The sequence below is a fragment of the Motacilla alba genome, chromosome 2 (genome assembly GCF_015832195.1).
Source record: "Motacilla alba alba isolate MOTALB_02 chromosome 2, Motacilla_alba_V1.0_pri, whole genome shotgun sequence".
NCBI lineage: Eukaryota > Metazoa > Chordata > Aves > Passeriformes > Motacillidae > Motacilla > Motacilla alba.
In genome coordinates this window covers 17,509,451-17,524,228 of record NC_052017.1, presented here as the reverse complement: position 1 = coordinate 17,524,228, position 14,778 = coordinate 17,509,451, and the positions used below count along the sequence as shown (strand labels likewise).

The following is a 14,778-nucleotide window of genomic DNA, read 5'->3' as shown; positions in this document are numbered from 1 at the left end:
TCTTGTTTAAGTGGATTATTCAACTTCATAGCTGCTGGTTTTTGCCCAGCACAGGTAAAGTTACATGTCTCTTGATAGAAAGGCCAAGTTCAGGCTGTCTGCCTTCCAGACAGAAGTGTCAGCTAGTTGGAAACAGGAGGTGCAGAAAAGCAGAAACCAAAATTAAATTGCATTACTAGCAGATTCCATTTTAAACATACCTGCAAAATAAAAGCATTGTCCTCCATAAAAATAAACTAAAGCAAGCTTGTGACTTTATAAACAGAGTTTTTAAATGGTACCTGTCTTGATATTTCTTGCTCTTGCCACTTAAAATTCTCATATAAACAAAATCTACAAGCATAGTAATTGTTGCAGCTGGCATTGCAAGATTGCTATATTGGTATGGCTCCATGCTGCATCAAGAATAATTTTTTTTTTTGGGGGGGGTGGGGGAAACACCACCAGAAAAAAGAGATTAATGTAGTATTTTTCCTTCATATAAATTTCTTCCTGTCTTGAGACCCTGTTTATTTTGTTTGATATTTTTTAAGCATGTATGAAATTGTTGAAAGTTTCCATAATTTCTGATCCTCAGTTTCCATCATTCTCATCAGTTTCTCAGAACAGAACTGTTAATACGATGCTCCTATAGAAGAAGACTGTCGCCTCCCTGCTCTGATGGGAACCACGCAAGGCAGCACTCTCCTTAAAAAGGAGAGAGGAAGCTTTCAGGGGCTGGGGCACGGGCTGATGCCCCTCTGGCGTATCCCTCCACCTGGCTGTGGCAGAAGAGCGTTTCTCCGGTGTGGAGCCAGCCGGGCCAGCCCGTGAGTGAGTTCCGATTATGCCCGTGTGGGACTGGTTTGGGAGGTTCCAAGCACAGGAGCGGCACGACTAAAACGCTCGGCTTAGCTAGATGCGGCTATTAGGATGCCTGATAAATATTTATAGCCCCTCTCCGAGGAGGTGAGTGACAGCACGGGGGCAATCCCTACCCTACAGCTGCAGGCGAGCAGCCGCCTCGGGGAGAGCATCCCGGGGCGGGGGTCGCCTGTAGTAGGGTCGCGTTGCTTCCGCACTCGGGAAGGGGCTCGGGACGGCCCTCGGAGCTCCACAATTCGTGCTTTCCCCCTCAGGGGCTGCGGGCAGCGGCAGGGCAGGACTCGCCCCGGCCCGCGGAGGGACGCGCGGTCGCTGCGCGGCGCGGCCCGGCTCCCCCCGTGGTGCGGGAGGGCGCTGCCGCAGTGACTGCGGTCCCGCGGAAAGCTGCGGAGCCGCCCGCCCCGCCGCAGCCGGGCTGCCTGCAGGTGAACTCAAAGTCGTCGGGGAGAGAGGAGGAGGAGGCGGCGGCGGCGAAGAAGAAGGAGGGAGCGCGCAGCCCGTCCTGCGCGCTGCGGCCGGCGGAGGCTCCGCACCGCCCCCGGCGCTCCGCGGCGGCGGCATCCCGGCTCCGCCGAAGTGAGTGCTGCCCGAGTTCGCTTTCCCGGGGGAGGGGGTGACCTTGGGGCGATCGCCCTGCGGGCAGGTGGGGCTGAGCGGGGCGGGGGTCGGCGCTGCCCCCGCCGCCGCCTCCTCCCGGTGCCGTCAGCAGCTCGGGGCGGCGGAGGGCGGGCGGGGAGCGCTGCCCGGGCGGCTCCCGGCGCGGGGGAGGCACCGGCGAGGCACCGGCAGCTGCTGCGGGAGCAGCCGGGCGGCCGAGGGCCGGCTCGGGAGCACCGCGTCCTCCGGCCGGTCTGGCTGTCCCTGTGCCTGCGAGTCTTCCGCCTGTGAGTAAACTTGGGAATGTGTCAAACTTAGAAGTTACTTATTGGTAAGCGTGGAGTACCACAGAAACTGCTTTTCCCCCGAAAAACGTGAGGGGGGGGGTGTGGGGTGTGCGTGGTGTGTGGGTATTGCATGCTTTGGCTGTCAGAAGCTTTCCACAACAAAATGACTGTGCTTTTTGGAGGAAAAGAACCCCAACCGAAATCCTTTAGGAATGTGCAGTTTGAGTCTGAAGCTTTGCCTCTGAGACCTGAGGACGAAAGCGCAGCTCTCTAAGCGCTCCAAGCGCGGGATCCGCAACCCTGCTGCTTTGATCTTTGGTCTGCTGTCCCCAGACCTGCTGCTCTGATGGCAAGGACCGTGTGAGGGTCTGGAAGATGTTTATAGTGGGGTGTTTCGCATGTGTGTGCCCTAAGGTATGATCTCTTCTCAGCCGAGAGTCAACTTTTTCTGCTGTTTCTGGAGTTCAAACAAAACTATTGTTAGCTTTAAGAACAGCAGGATCTGGCTTGTTCGTATTTGGCAAAGTTCAGCTCCTGCATGCAGTACTGGGCAGTATGGTGATGTCAGCTTTTCAGAATATTTAAATGTCATGTTTAGTGCTGCATATCTGCGCTGCTGTTTAAAAACAGTCATTCTTAATGTGCTTTTATTTCTTGTTCTTTCTCTGTCCTAATACCTTCAAAATCCTTGTTTGGAGTTCTGCAGATGAGCATTGCATACTGCCCATGGAAATCACCAGCTGCTCGTTTGCACATCTCTGGTAGCTCAGGAAGGCTGCCTGGACAGTTGCTTTTGCTTACTGGGAAAGCACAGTTAGACTATTAGGCAAAGTATTGCATAATATCAAGCATTAAGATGTAATCTTGTAGACTTCTGGTAAACTGATTTTCTGGATGTTAGAGATGGATATCAAATCCATATTTTTTATTTTTTCCTTCTGACCTTGTGAACTGTGTGAAGTGCAGTGAGTGTGCATAGAAATCTGTATCCTCTAGCTCTCTAATAATGACATTTTCATACAGTGACCAAGCTAGACATCTGACTAACTATACCATATTTTTTCTCTTAGCTCTGTGTTCACCAAGCCAAACCTAATCTCAAATTCACTTGATAACACCCAAACTAATGCATGCAAGAATTTCTGTGCGCACAGCTGATCATGCTGCATGTGCAGTGGTCAGGGTGCAGCACTGATAGTGCACAACTCTTTCTGCAGCCAGAACCTCCTCTGTTTTTGTACTGTGTATACCTGGAGCTCTGACTGATGTGCATAGGCCCAAAGACTTTATATAATGCCATAGTTCAGGCTTAGAAAACCTTTATTTTCAGATCATTGCACAGTAAGAGGAGGAAGTTTAGTATTGAGCATTTTTAATGCTCCTGTGTCTGGAACTATATATATATATTTCTTTCCTCTATGGCAGAAAAATGATTCTAAAGCTGTTTTGACCATTTATTATAATTCAGATTAGCTATGTTTTCTAAAGCATTCAGTGTAACAATAAAATTGCCATTAAATAAAACTCCTGTATTTGGATACTCCCCCTCCACCAAAAACATTAAAGCATTGCCTTTGTATTCTTATTCATCATTGCTCTACTGGTACTCCATGTGTGTAGGTTTTGGTTTAGTCTATAGAAAGAGCTGGGAAAAGTTAGCTTGCCTTTTTTTTTATTTTTTTTTTTCTTACTTATGCCTAAGGAAGCCAGTGCTCTGGTAGGGCAGTTTAGTTTCTTGAGTGACTAAATTGATTTCTCCTCATTGAAGGTTAAAGCTTGGCAGCTCTTCAGTGTGAAGCCTTGTGTAATAGGGGCTGTCTGGACAGTGGTTTTCTTGGGGCAAAGATGACGTCTAGGCTGCTGTTGGTAACAGTTTGGATTTTGTAAGGTTGCCCTTAATTGAACAGCTCTCTTGTGTTTGACATTTGCCGTGACCTCCTGCTGTAAGCAAAAGGAGACAGTTAATGATTTTGAAGCTTGTCTTTCACTCAGAAAAATGAAGATGTTTAGTTCTAGTTCCTGTTCTAACTCTCAGCCATGGTTGATTTTTCACTTTTTTTTTTAATATGTTCTATTGCATCCCTATCACACTTGAAGTTTTTACAAACATGCAGAAAAATTTATGCATGTACTGAGAACCTAAGTGTTTAAAGTTTGCTTTAAAGATACAGAAATCTTAGAGATAAACCTTACCCATTTTTACAGTAGTTATGTTGATTAGTCAGTTAGAGTTTGCAGTCTATTGGAAGTTAAGTAGAAGCAGTGAAGAAAGCAATGAGGAGAAAGTAGACTGTGGGTGGTAAATATGGGATGAAGAAAAAGGGCCATGCTCTGGAGCAGTGAGCAGAGGGTGCAAAGCAAGCTGAGAGGAAGGAAAGCTAAAGAAATAACTGGGAAAGTGGGGTGGAACTAATGTTAGCTGGCAGGGAAAGAGAGAAAATATGGACTTTCTTTTCTATTTGACCCATCACTTATATCAAACTGTAATGAGTTTAAATCTCACGGAGAACGACATTATTTTTACTTACCATTCCTTATGCCAGTTTGTATTTGACACCGTTGTGGTGGGCAGAATCTCAAGCCCATAGAGAGGAATTTTATTGCAGACCAGCTTTGCTGGCTTGCGGTAGCCATTAAAATAATTCGTGCACCACCTCAGTCCTTGGCTCTTCTACTGAAATAGTGCATGTGACTGGTTTGTCATGGTATCTGTGTGTTTGCACCCCAGCAATGGTACTGAAATTGGCAACACGAGCATTCAAAGGGCAGTTGGTGGTAACTGCTTTGTCTCATAAATAGCCCAGCTGGAATGTAAATTGCTGACCTGGGGGTGAAGGCCTTTCCAGTCCATTGCAATTACTTGAGCTTTTGGGCCTCTTCCAAAGCAGTGCGTTCCAGCTAGGCATCAGTGATTCTTTAATTCTGCAAAAAATAAATTGCTTTTCCTCAAATGTGTTATTCTGTGGTGCAAAGGGATGTTCCCCTGTGATACCGAACATCTCAATCCCTCTGACTGGCGAAGGTGTGGTCCTTGGTCTTGATTCACAGAAGAATTGCACACAACGCTTGACATTATATTTATCTGTAAGTCCTTCTAGATTTGTATTCGTAGATTTGGGTTCACTAAAGATGCCTCAGAACCTGTATACTTAGTTTAGATATATACAAGACTGTTTCTCTTTTTCTCCCTCTGCACTGTTGAATAATAGTGTTTCTTCCATTTTTCATCCAATATAAGCTGGAATTGGCTATATTCCTGAAGACTTCAGAATTCATTAAATAATGGAATGGTAGTTTTCCAAGCCAGCATGAAATGAAATAACTCTAAACATGTATACACAAAAAGAAAATGCTGAGATATTTGTTAACATTAAGGTATACTCTGAAGTATTGGGATAACAACATTGTCTGTCCCAGGGTAGTGGGTAATGCCAGGGGAAAAACAGGGGTTTTTGGTCAAGGACATAATGAATTGGGATGCTGCAGTGGTTATTCCAAGATCATCCCTTAATAGTAAATATTGGTGGTGGTTTGGTTTTGTTTGGTTTTGGGTTTTTTTTGTTTTTGTTTTGCTTTTGGGTTTTTTCCCCTATTTTTCTTTTTTTTATAAATTAAGATGATATTAAATGATTGGTTGTTATCCCTTTTTTTCCAATTTCTTTGAACTGGGAGAGGGGAAACATACCCTTCTGTAGTTGTCCACTGAAAATCTCTCAGGAAACCCTGAGAGGCTGGAGTATCTCCAAATCACTTGATACAGTGTTTGGATTTGTGCAATTTATTGGCAAGTCTGTAAAATCTTGTGGACCATGTGTTTCTTTAAAACAGGGTAGCTTTAGGTTCTTTTCCTGTATCTCTTCCTTTCTCTTGTAGCATTATGCAACTTTTTACTTTAGGTCCCAAATTGCCTGAAATATAAGGTCTGTGTGTGTGTGAGTTTTTTGTTTGTTTGTTTTTGTTTTGGTTTGGTTTTTTTTTTCTCATGCCATATAGACTAAAATCAGTTTTTACATCTTATGAGACGTTACTTTTCTACATCCCTTTTTTGGGCGCAGTGAGACGTGAACCAGTGCCTTTGTAAAATTTGGCAGGAGTTTGGTTGAGAGGCAGAGGATGGCTAAGGTTGACAGGGATTTCTGGAGGTCCTCTTGTCCAGCCTCCCTGTTCAAGCAGGCCCACCTAGAGCTGCTTGTCCAGGTGACTTTTGAGCATCTCCAGGGATGGAGATTCCTGAGGCTCTCTTGGTACCCTGTGCTCAGTCAGTGTTGCTTAAAAAATATGTAGATGCCTTTGTGATGGAATTTTAGAGGAGTATTTAACATCTTTGTGATTGGTGATGAATATTTGATGAAAGATGCAATTTAAACCAAGTTAAACCCACCACAACCAAAAACTTCAGAGGTTTGCTTATTGCTAAGATGCTTTATGCAGCGTTATGCTGCTCAAACTCACAAAAGCTGGCATTTTATTCTTCAGCCGGCCTACCTGGTGCTTTACTTTCATTCAGTTTTTCTGTGATCTCTATCCCAAAAGAGTATGAGCACAAGAAACCTTGAAATCCTAATTACCTTTACAAGGATGGAGAAGGAAGCCTTGCTTGCACTACTGACTAAAGGACACCTTAACTCTGGAAGAATACAACTTAATCATGTCAGATTTAGGAGTTCTGGACCACAAACATCCCCACATCATCCTCCTCCTTTCCTGGTGCAGCTGATGCTGGCAGGTGCTGCCCTTCTTCTGTCCCTGAGTCTGAATATACAGTTCAAACAGACCTTTTCCTAGCTGAAGTCCCAGTCTCAGAGAAGATCTTCTGGGAAACAAAATACATATTTATAAATTAATATACAGTTGGTGGTGTTCACTGAGTGGCTAATGCTACTACCCTGTTCTGTAATTTCCTTAGAATGCACTGAAACTACATTGCATAAATTCAGGTTTGTGGCATTATTCGGGTATAATGTAGAGCAGAGTATGCAAGATTACTACAGTTAAGCATTTACTAATTTTTCATTTTAGAAACTAAAATGTGTATAGCTTTTTGACCTAGGAAGGATTTTATCAGGGAAACATAGCAATAATTTTCTTTCATCATAATGAACTCACTATATTCTGTTTAAACTAATTTTTTTCTTGTCATATTGCACGAAATAGAGTAATAGAAGGCTCTCTATAAGCATGCCAGCATTGTGTTTTTGGCTATTAGGAAGCCAATGGAGAAAAGCAAGAAGGTTCTCTTGGGATCATGTAAAAGAGAACATGGACTGCAAGATAGTTAGGACTGAATATTGCTTTAGTAATGACAAGTCCTACCTTGGAAACAGCATTCTGTCTGGCAAGAGTCTAAATTCTGTGATTAGGAAATTTCTTCTATCCTTTATTGCTATGACTTTGTATGGAGATTATTTGGAAAGGTTTGCTGGAAGAAGTTTCTTGAAGTTATTTGTCTTCATGTTGAAATCCATAAGGATGGATTATACGTATTTGTTACTCAGTCATGGAGTATGTAATTAGTACTTTGGCTGAACATTAGTGAGCAAATGCTTTCCATTGTAACATTTGTTAGAATAAACCACTTTTTAGTACGGATAATCCTCTTTTAACATAATTGATACATGGAGCTAATACTTAAACATTTTAAGTTTAAAGACCAATGGGATAGTTGTAGTATGCTACTGTAAAATCACCAAAGAAATGTGCTGTAAGCATGACCCCAAGATTTCTGTATTTCATCCAGTCCCATTTCTATCATTCTTGTATGTGGTGGTATAATAATTATAAAGACTTTAATTGCCTCAGAGCTTGCCAGCTTGCATTTGCCAACTATGCTGAAATCCTGGCCAAAATCTTCAAAATCATGCAGTAAGCTGCTGTTGGCTCAGACCGGTGAGTATAAATAGATGATATGGTGCTGAATTACAATTCATTATTGAAATTCAGCTAGTGTCTAATAAATAGCCATAAAAAGGCAACATTGTTTCCCTAATTAGGGCTTTTAAAAGAATGCAGTATTTTAATTTTTTTTATTTAGTAAAGGTAATGTTTATCCAAAATTGTAAGATCCAGTTAATAGTTTAGTGACTCTTTCCAAACAAAAATATTTTTCTGTTTTTGAAAAAAGTTGTGGTCTACTGTCTGGTTGGTTTCCAGTAGGAATAGTTCATTATTTTATTTTGGGGTGAGATAAAATTTGGATGAAGAGAGTGCATTTTATACATAAATTGCTTTTCAAACATCATGCTTCAGAAATTATGTTGAAGAATTGCAGTATCTAGCTAATAGTATTTTCAAAATTATTTGTGTTGCCTCTTCCCAATAATATGGAAAATTTGTGCCAGATTGGAACTTGGAAAATGGGAAGATACAAAGGCTTATTCATGGAATCACTTTTAACTGATCTGTATGTGACTCCATAATAGTACCTTCTAGGGGCTAGAATAACATCAAAGTCCAATGGCATGACACGTTGTGGCATGTGTGGAAAGAACTCACGGGATAAATCAGGCTGGAAGGGACCTCATAATGTCTCTAGAGTGGCCTCCAGCCCCTCCAGACAGCAGGGGCAGCTGTGGTGTCAGAACAGGCTGCCTAGGGCTTGATCCAGTCATGTCTGTGCAGGCTCCATCCATTTTCAAATTTCTTGGGACAGCTGTGCTGCTGCTTGACCCTCCTCACAGTGAAAATGCCTTCAGGGATTACAGGTTTCTCCAGCCTCTAGGCTTGGTGTGTGCACCTGTGTTAGAGCTTGACTCTGTTCTTTGTGCTGCCTATCAGGTGGTTTTGTGGTTTGATTTTTAGAAGAAGGGATCAGTTCTCTGGCCTAAGTGGTTCACCTTGGTGCTTGGGCTGTTTTGCACACAGAGGAGTTGGGTGCCTTGGTATCCAAACTAAAATGCACTTCTTGGGGCAGGAGTTGCAGAGACTGAGGGAATGCTATGTGTGTTATATTTGATATCCTGTCTCCATGGAGCTTAGGCATATGAGACAATGCCAAGTATTGGGTGTGCAAGAAGTCCAAAGTTTAGCATTTGCAAAGCAAATGTGGGGCCAAGACCAGTGCCTGGCTCCCAGAGCTTTGTGTTGTGCAGCTAGAAAAGTTGTTTAATTGACCTATCTCAGCTCCTCTGAAACATAAGGCCTGATTATGAATACTTTGGGGCTTTTTGGCTAATAGACAAGGTTAGTTTGAAGCACTTTCAGCAGTGTTTCAAGGTACCTTGTATATTGCTACCTTTAAACTAGCAGTTCTTCCATAGTAGGTTTTTCTGAGATGTACTAAGTAATTCTGTGAGTGGTAATTTGAGGAATTCAGATTACTTCAGCCCCTAGTTAGCACTTTCAGCATCACTTGGCAGGAAAATGAGAAAAAACACTCAGCAAATCCTCAGCCTAAGTAAATTTAAACCCACTCTGTACCCTAGCATTGTAACTTGCTGAGGTCTGTTCATGTGTCTCCTATTAAAACTCTGCAGCTGGATGAACAACCCAACATCCTTAGGGGCAAGAAAGCATAAAGCTATTTCCTTTCTTTTCAAGTGATGGCAGTGCTGAGAAAACTGGACCTATGAGTGCTGTGCCACTGAGCTGGAGTTCACTGTCTGCAGATGCAGCTTCTCAGGCTTTATCTGTGTTACAGTGAAGTGTGTAGCTGCTGGTGTATTCAATAAAGGTATTAATCATGGATACATCACCTGCCAGCATGTTAATAAGCCCCATTAACTATCCTCAAAGCAGCTAAATGATACAGCTGTTGAAAAGGCAAGAGTTGCACTCTAGGCTCCTATCTGATCTCCTCTTTAGGCCCTAATGGATGGAGCTCACTGAGGGAAAACCTGAGGGCAAAAGCTTGGAGGCGGGTGAGTCTGTGAGAGGTTCTTTCTTTTGATGTTTGCTTTAATGTTAACAGACCACCAGCCTGCACTGCAATTGTTTGACTAGAGGTATTGTTTTGGTGTCTAACAACCCATGACCATTTATTAGTTTCTGATGTTATTACTGTAATTGCACTAACATCTAAAAGTTTCCAATTGATGCAGTGAGGCTGCTCTGCCTTCCTTGGCTACTCACAGGTGCAGATTTATTGGTAGGTTAACCTTTTCATTTTTTACTCTTTTGAGGGTGTTGTCTTGTTTATGCTAAATGTTACAAATTTTCTTTGTAAACCAAGTGTCTCCATGGGTAGCTATTAATATCCTTTTACTTCACCTCTGTTATTTCATAATGGTAGTCTTGTAACCAATTCTTTTATGGGGTTCTCTTTATGGCCTCTGGCACAGAGCTTGGTCTCTGGATTGCTCAATAAAGACCAGACCTCTGAATGCTTTATATCATTCACAAAAGATTAGCCCATTCACTAGCATCCAGCCCAGCAATTAATGGCTTTCAATTTCTTTTGTAATTTTTTTTTTTTTGTAATTTAAAAATTTTTTAAATCTATTAAGGAGAAAATCCCCCTCGCGTTCGCAGGAGGACCGGTAAGAGAAACGAGGCAGTCTGAGGTTGAATGGCAGCAGATCTGCGGCACAGCGAGGAGGCGCTCAGCATCCTCTCTGCCGCAGCTCTGCGCGGCCGCGGGAGGGAGCGCGGTGGCTGCGCGGCTCTGCCCCCGCCGCGCCGGGCGCAGCGCGCAGGGCAGGGCCTGTCCTTGGCGGGGCAGCTGCGGCTCAGCCCTTCTGTTGGCCGGGGCCGGAGCATCAATGCTATTTTATGTGTCCAGCGGAGTTTTAAAGGTTACGTGGGGCGTTGTGTGCAGGGAGAGAACAAGAGTCTCTTTCTTCTGCTGGCTGCCGGTTTTGAGAGCTGCTGGCAACTTTTAGCCAGTGATAAAGTTGTACTTTTTCCTACTCCTTTTATTTTTATGGCTGACATTTAAAAAATTCTGAATAAATATCTGCAAAGGGCATCGAATAAGCTGAAAATTATTAAGATTCAAAGATATGAAGTACAATGATGTAAATATTTAAACCACAATTTTGTTTGTTCTTTCTTCGGTGGATTAAGCTAGTCAGTAAAAATCTGTCTCAAGTTCTGTTGCCCACCCCCTCAAAGAGAACATCATTTTGCTATGCAGCACTGCTGGACACAGTTGCTATAACAATGGCATTTCTTTATTTGTGATTCTGTATTTTAAGTTGAATTTTAAAGATACTAGGTTTTCTCCCCATCTTCACATTCTGTCACTACAGAGATTTCATTTCTCTAGTGCTCAGAGAAATACAAACATAGTATGAGCAAAGAATATCAATAGTAGCTATTTATTAACTCCTTTAAAACGTAACTATTTTTACAAGCAGAATTTACCAGAAATGCAGAGCAAATCTGGTACTCCAGCCAGTCATGCTAGTTCTTTAGGTGCAAAACACTCTTTGAATTCAGACACAGAGAAGTTCTCCTGACCCTCAGTTTACAGATGTTCAGAACAATGTTACTTAGCCTTTTAAGATTTGCACAATTTTTTTCCTGATAGGGTTATTTTTTCCATGTCTTACACTTGCTCTAGAAGAAGAAATGCAATGGTAGTGATGAAAAAGATAGGCACTTTTTCCTTTTGAGGCTATGCAATGGTATTTGACATACAGAATTCAAGCATAGAGGTATTCAGACAAAATGTCACTATATTGTAGCCACCTCACAGATTCAGTATTTTATTATAGACTTCTATGTAAAGGCTATGTTTGTGAGATTTGACTTGTCTAGTAACTTCTAGCATGATGTATAGCAACTTGAGCTCAAACCCCATCTTCACACCTTAGTCCCCTTACTTTAGAAAGATACAGACATTACACATACTGTCTTTTTGAAATAAACCAGCCTAAATGTACAAACAAATTAGTAATGTAGGACAAAAAGATCACTGAGGCATAAAACCTAAAATCTTGTGGCTAGTTATTCTGTGGTTGAATATCACATGAAACATATAAATATAGCAAAGTTAGCTATTCATTGTAACCAGACAGCTGAGTTACTGTGACTGTAACAGTTCAGCGAATGTCAGCTACTAAATCTGAACTGATTAAATGTGTAATTGGTTTAGTTGATGCATCGATTTTGAAGAATTTCAAACTACGATGTGTGTACTAATAAAGGGCATTTTTGCATTGCAGCAAGCATGAGCAGAACTTTCTATTCACCATCCTGGCCCCCCAGTTTTGTTTTACACAGCTGAGTAACTGTTAAACTGAGACTTTCTGTCATGTGGAAGCAACACGAAAAATGTTTGTAGTCTCCTAAATAGCTTTTTTGTCCTAAAGATGTCATATAGTCAAACCACAATTTTCTTGCATGGTTAAATATTAAATAACAGCAATTTGCTTGTTGAGAATTGTTGATACTTCATTTGCGGTTTGGTGATTTACTTACTTATTGATATATTCTCCAAAAGAACTTTTCTGTTTCTGCAAGGATAACTCGAGCAAGACAGTGACTGATGGAACTGATGCTTTGCAGGTGCTTTTAGTTTTGAACTTTGGAACCAATGCTCAGCAGTTCTCAGGAACAGAATTAACACTTAGCTTGTTTCTGTAATAATAGTTGCCTGCTTTCTGTGGCTCATAGGAGGTGCCATGCTGGACAAGCAGTGTGAGTGAGGGATGTACTGCACACATCTGCTTCTTGCAGCTCTTCCAGTAGAAGAATCAGGAAGTTTTGATACTAGCACTACAGAATGGTTGGAAAACAGGAGGCTACAGAATTCAGTAGCTTCTGTGAGCTCTGCGTGTTTTCTTCTCTTGTGCATAGGGTAACAGGACCTACTGATGTGACCATTAACTGATAGGGTCATGCAAGTTGCTTTGTGAAGAGGGGGAGGAAGGTAAAAGTGACAAATCCTTAGCTAATTGTCAGAAATTGGAGGGTGTCACAACAGAAGTACTCTTCTGAACTTAATTATTTCTTTTCCTGTAGTTTGCTACTATCAGAGAAAAGAAGTGGTTACTATCAGAGAAAATAAATAGTAAAGTTTGAAATGTTGCAGCCTGACTTGATTTTTTTACATAAAGTGGCAGTTCCAGAGCAGTTACACTCCTGACTTCTATTGTTGTCTTCCTCCAATTCTGTGGGTGTTTTAGCTCCGTAGTACAGAAAAGAATTTTTCATTCTTACTTTGTCATCAGCTTAGGTTCCTCCTTGTCTCCTGAGACCTACATGTGAGTGTATTTGCAGAACTTGCTTAACAGTTTTATAACAAATTTTTACAAACAACCTGCACCTTTATTTCCTTGAGGAATTCCTTTAAGGTGCAGTGTTTATCACACAGGTTTGCCTGTGGCTGAGTATGCACATCCTCAGTTGCACCCACCTTTATCTGCACTGTAAGAGAGGCTTGGTGTGCATTGGTAGTGCTGCTTTTAGAAAGAACAAAGGGCCTGTAGATGCAGAGGCTGAGATGGAATTGTATCACCTTCTGCTTGATGAAAGCTTACTTTGAACAAATGCTGTCCATAAGATAGGCTTCTGCTGTATCATTCAGACTCTTGCTGTAAAGGGGTGGTTTTTTATAATCTTCTTTTCCACTTTCCTCTTTTTATTTTTTCCCCTCAGTTTCCATCATGAGTATGTTCAAAGTTTTTGTTGGTGGTGCTGAATGTGACAGAAAACTAAGCAGGAAGTCTGGGACTCATATGCCATGCTTTGAGCTCCCTTCTGAGTATCTGTACGGTTTTACCTCCTAATCTGGGATCTTGTGATACCAGAAAGAGAAGCTGGTGTGATACCAGAGTCTTGAGCTCCATTGCTTTCTTGCAGTGCATCTGTTTCATATACCTGATCACTCAGTTTATTAGCAGTGGTGTTACAGTTGTCAGGCTTTCAGCATAGATTTATTTTAACTGTGTCATGAAGTAGTGTTTAACAAACAGTATTTCATGTTTCATTTCAAAACTTATGTTTATTATCAAACATAGTAGTTGAGTTATAAGTAGAAACCAAAATGGTTGCATGAAGCATAAATATTTCTTACCTTTGGGGATGATGAAAGAAAATACCTTTGAATAACAGTGCTTTAATAAAATGAGTAAAGATGAAATGTGAAAATGGTTTGTGGGCTCAAGATGCTAAACATCCTGCTAGGAACTACTAGGACACATCAAATCTTACAAACCTAGCCACTATATCCATGTTCATAATAAAATACTGAACCTGAGAGATGGCTGCAATGTAGGAGCAATCTGTCTGAATATCTCTGTGCTTTAATTCTTCATGTCAAATATTGAGGTGTAGCCTCAAAAGGAAAAAGTGCCTATATTCATACATTGCTGCTGTTGCCTTTCTTGTTCTGCAGCAGTAGAGGAGATGACAAAAACAAACTGAGGGTCAGGTGAACTTGTGTGCATCTGAATTTGAATGGTGCACTGCACTTAAGGAACCAGTATGACTGGCTGGAGCGCCTCATCACCTCTCTGTTTCTGGTGAACTTTGACTTTGAAAGCATAGTAAAGTTTTAAAACAGTTGATAAATAGCTGTTATTGATATACCTTGGTCATACTGTGTTTGGGTTTCTTTGAGTATTTGAGAAATGAAATCCTTGTAGTGACAGAATGTGAAGATGGGGAGAAAACCAAGAACCCTTAGACTCCAGTTTAGTATAGAATCATGAATAAGGAAGTGTCACTGTTATAACTGTATCCAACAATGTTGTATGGCAAAATGAAGCTGTTTGAATTTCTTAATTGATTTTCATACATAGTGTATTTGAATTCTTTCCACACACAAGCTTAGTTCATTTTCCTGCATGCTTTAAGATTAAAACATAGCAACATCAGAGATTTTTTTACGCTTTTAATTTTTAAGATGTTGTGCACAGATTGATTTCCACACCACCACCACTTCCTAATTTTGTGTTGTTTATGAGAGAAATATGCATCTTTAAATTCTATTCCTTATATGTGTTAAAGCCTTTCAAATGCATTGCTGAAGTGTCTAACTCTTTAGCAGAGTGGCACCCTGTTATATTCACATATGTGCTGTTCTGTCACTGCTTAGTTGCTCTGCCTTGTCCACTGTGGTATTTTAGTAGTCTTTTCTGAGTTCCTG

The 14,778-nt window shown here is 41.5% G+C and overlaps 1 protein-coding gene across 5 annotated transcripts in view; it reads left to right on the top strand.

Annotated features, from left to right (window-relative positions):
* The first annotated feature begins 627 nt into the window (after positions 1-627).
* KIAA1217 (KIAA1217 ortholog) overlaps positions 628-14,778 on the top strand; it is a 357,281-nt gene continuing 343,130 nt past the window's right edge. The window contains exon 1 of one of the 5 annotated variants that reach the window (XM_038129611.1): positions 628-813. The gene's annotated coding sequence lies outside the window, so the exon portion shown is untranslated. Of the gene's footprint in view, positions 814-931; positions 949-1,309; positions 1,441-1,482; positions 1,793-14,778 lie in introns of those variants that run through there. The other 4 variants (XM_038129612.1, XM_038129609.1, XM_038129608.1 and 1 more) reach the window with 4 other exon arrangements.